Source organism: Kryptolebias marmoratus, linkage group LG1, assembly GCF_001649575.2.
Source record: "Kryptolebias marmoratus isolate JLee-2015 linkage group LG1, ASM164957v2, whole genome shotgun sequence".
NCBI classification, from domain to species: Eukaryota; Metazoa; Chordata; class Actinopteri; order Cyprinodontiformes; family Rivulidae; genus Kryptolebias; species Kryptolebias marmoratus.
Genome location: NC_051430.1, coordinates 26,154,632 through 26,158,682, shown reverse-complemented (window position 1 = coordinate 26,158,682; position 4,051 = coordinate 26,154,632). Strand labels below are relative to the sequence as shown.

At 38.5% G+C, this 4,051-nt stretch overlaps 1 long non-coding RNA gene across 1 annotated transcript; it reads right to left on the bottom strand.

Moving 5' to 3' along the window:
- Nucleotides 1-340: 340 nt before the first annotated feature.
- Nucleotides 341-3,551, bottom strand: LOC112450389. Its single transcript, XR_003038991.2, has 3 exons — nt 3,442-3,551; nt 2,896-2,951; nt 341-487 (listed from the first exon to the last, which is right to left on the bottom strand). It is a non-coding gene; the product is annotated as an uncharacterized LOC112450389 (long non-coding RNA).
- Nucleotides 3,552-4,051: the final 500 nt, after the last annotated feature.

The window sequence follows — 4,051 nt, the reverse complement described above, 5'->3', positions numbered from 1 at the left end:
CCCCCCCCCCCCACGGACAATATGAGGATTCATTTGCAGTTTAACTTATTATTACTAATGAAGTTTTATCCTGCTGTAGGGCTGAGCAGTCATCCCATGAGAACATTTACTGCTATCAGTCTGCAAAGTAATGCAGCTGGCATTCATATTTTAAGATGCAATGACGCATCAGTTTTAGACTTAAAAAGTTAAAATCACTAATCTTTAAAAACCTGTCATTTTTCTTAAATATTTGACTAAAAACAACACTGCACTTCAATAAAATGAACAAAGTAACAAATCATGGAAAACAAACAAAGCATTTAATGAGAAGGTATTAAGAAAACAAAAGAGTGGTAAATAAAAAAAGTTTGATTTACATATATACAGAAATAGCCAGAGGCTCGGTGTGATAGTCCATTAGTCTTTAGGATTAGTTTTATTGGTACTGGAATGTAGATCTTGTCACCTCAGTTAATTTGTTCAAACAGGTGTCACGGTACACTACCTAAAGTAAAGGGAGAGGCAAAACAAATATTAGCCTTGATCATTCTCACCCTGCTTAAAGTCACATACACACACATCTGCTGGGATTTGCTTTTCCATATATATATATATGCAAACTAAAACATTGACACAATCTTAATCTGCTCTTTGTCCAAGCAATCACTTCACATGACTTTTATATTTGCACAAACAGTGACAAATCAAGTGAAACAGAGAGTGAAAAGCAGATGAGAAAGGCAGAGGAAAAAAGAGACAACAGCCGTTTAGTGTTGTTTGGGTGTCTTGTAAATTGGTAAAGTTTTAAAATGAAAAACTGCATTTTATGATCATCTTATGACAGAAAGAACCAATAAATCTGTGGAACTCTTTTATGACATAATGATTTTTGAAGTATCCATAAAAAGGGAAAGGATATGTGAATTTAGCACACCAGTGAGGCTCAAAACCTTTCATTTATCTGCATAATAAAAACAGTGGTCTGACTGGTTTATGGTAATCACTGTGATCACAATTCTGAAGAAAATCCAAGTGTCTGTGACTGAAAAATTCCCATTTTTAGTGTAAAAAGAGGAAACAGACAAATGCTTCACATTAGAAAACAAATGAAAAAGAAATGTAAGAAATAGAGTTTGACAAATGAAGAAAGTAAAATAATGAACAATTTTTAGAACAGTGTTTGGGCATAAAATAATAGACCTTTCAAGCTATAATACAAGAGACAATAAACAAACGGAAGAAGGAAAATTAAAAAGAGTATGAAAAAGAGAAATATGAAGTGATAAAAAAAAGTACAAAGTGAAAGAAAAGGAGGAAAAAGTGAGGGGAAAGATTCGCGGAAAAAGGTAATGAAAAGATGAGGCAGCAGAAAAAGCAATGCAGGGAGGGAGGGAGACCAGATGGATGGGGTGAAAAACAGGTGAAGAAGCAGAAAATTGGAAAGACAGGATTACAGGAAAAAGTGAGTGAAAGGGGCTGGAGAAGGAAGTGTGATGGATGGAGAAGGTGACGTAAAAAAAAAAAAATCCAGTGAAAAAAACCACAAACAGGTGAAGATGGCCAAAATGCACTCGGCGAGTGATAAAAAAAAGAGAGCAGACAAAAGAACAAAGGATTTCCTTGAAAATGGACATTTATGAGCATTTCAGATTTGTAAGACTTGACTTTAAAAAATAACAGTGAATGGAAGGTACATCAAAATAAAATAAAACATAAGTGAAGCATACTGAGGGGCAGAACGATGGTGCACATAAAAGCCAGGGGGGGGTGGGGGTGGCGGCTTAGATGGCCAGGCGAGTAAGGTATATTGCAGGACTAAGTGGCCACGGTACAGTCTGCCAAATATAAAATCAATAGACACTATCTCAGTCCGACCTCCTACTGCTGAATCCATCAAAAAAAATTAACGATTCCTCAGTAAAAGATGCAGCATGGCAACACCAGAGAACCTGAGTGTGTGAGCAGATTTGTACGAATACAGTGTGTGTGTTTTTGCACAAGGCATGGTTAAATGTGCCTTAGAGACAGTATTCAATACTATGGAAATGGCTCAACAGAGAAGGAAGTTTGTATGTGTGTTCATCAGGTTGTTAGGCTCACTGTTAACATTCTGTAACTGAGTGTGAGCAACCCAGACAGTGTTAGACTGAGGGTGTGTGTGTGTGTGTAAGATGACACGAGGTTTATGCCAGAAGTAATTTCCAGGTACATAAGCTAAAACGTTGCCGCCGTTTTATGGACTTCCAATTGTGTTGATGTTGTCAAGGTCTCTTAGTCCGCCTGACACACAGACACACACACACACAAGTCAAACTGCAGTCCAGACAAGAGATGCTAACTAAATGATTCACTGCTTTGTTGTCACACTAACACACTTAAGCACACACTTACAGTTACACACACACTTTTTGCTGACAGGCTGACTAACTGGCTGTGAAACTTATATGAACACATGGCCTCTTAGCTGCTGCACACTATTATGTGGAGTGAATATTCAGTCACAAAGAGATGAAAGACGAAAATAAAGAAACAAAAAGAAGAAAGGAGAAAAAATATATAATGGGAAGCAATGGGATAGGAAGAGTTTAGAGAGCAGAATAGCTAAAAGGAAATGTAGCTGGGTGGGGTGAGTAAGACAGATGGATAGAGGGACAGAGTGAGGGAGGGAGAAAGAAAGAGCGATAGGGAGACAGAGAGGAGTGTAAATTTGCATAGGGGTGAAATTGAAGTAGCTTTGAAAGGCAATTCAGCTAAATCAATTTAAAGTCCTCTATTGAAGGACTAGGGGGATATCTAAATAACTCAACCAGGGGTTCACACACATGAACTCTCTCTCACACACACACAGAGTATCTTAATGCACCAATAAACCATAACATTATGACCACCAGCCTTATCTTGAGTATATCCTACCTTTGTGTAGGAATAAGGGAACAGCTGCCCTTCGGTGTGTGTCTGCAATAAACATTCTGTTGGGTAATTCAAATCCAGGAGCCTTTTTAAACAGCATTCCAATCATTGTACAATAACATTTCAACTGACTCAAATGTCTACAAATAGACTTTTTTTTCACCTATACCATGCACAATTGGTAGTTGAGGTGGACAACTTGACAGTCTGAATCTCAGTTTCTGAAACTGTCTTTTAGGATGCAAAATGTCACTTCAATGGTTAGGAAAGCCAATATCTCACTGAGCGGCAACTGTTGCAGACCTCTGGCAAATGGCATAATGTGCACAACCTACAATAAAGCTTTGCAAGTCATGCACATAAAAATAGGCTACAGTACTGGACGCTCAAAATATGAGCGCATGGATTGCTGGTCACAAAAACTCAAAATACAGTGAGACTGAAAATGAATATTTTCTTTTGCAATTTTGAGTTGCCAGTTACTCTCCAACAGTCACAGCCCTGTGTGAAGGAAGTGGAAAGGTACCAACTTAATATTGTCAGACTCACCTATATTCTGGAGCTGATCTCCTGGAGAATCGTTGGACTTTATTCCACTCTTTCCCTGCAAGGCAAGAGACATAAAGAGACTGAATCAGTTATGTTCTGGGATGCCATTGCTGATTTGGGTTTTTCAGAGTTTGTGGTTGACATGGCAATAATCCCTGAACTAAGTGTTAGACAGGTGAGTTCAGTTAGGTCGTTATAGTGAAGGAAGAGTCCTAAAGAGCCTTTTGGGACTCTGGAAGCAGCTGCAGAAGCAAAAACGTGGGTGTTTTTTTTAGTGGGGACAAAACGCTGTTGACCTTGAGTACAGATGTATTTCCTAAGTGATGTACATACATATATGAAGCAAAAGGATGCAGTGGCACCTGTGGTTCAGAATGTGTGCTCTTTGGCTATCATTTAGTGAAGCAAGTGCTCCAGCAGCAACAGAAATTTGTGAAAGGTGCTGAAGTGATGTTTGTAATTCTAGTCTCCAGTGTGGCAGCAAAGAGGTAGTTCAGCTGTCAGATCAACAACCCCGCTGTTTGACCTGTAAGCAAAGACACAAAACCTAATGACAGTTACAGAATTCACTGAGTAAGTCTAGATGACTACATGTCAAATTTTTTTTTGG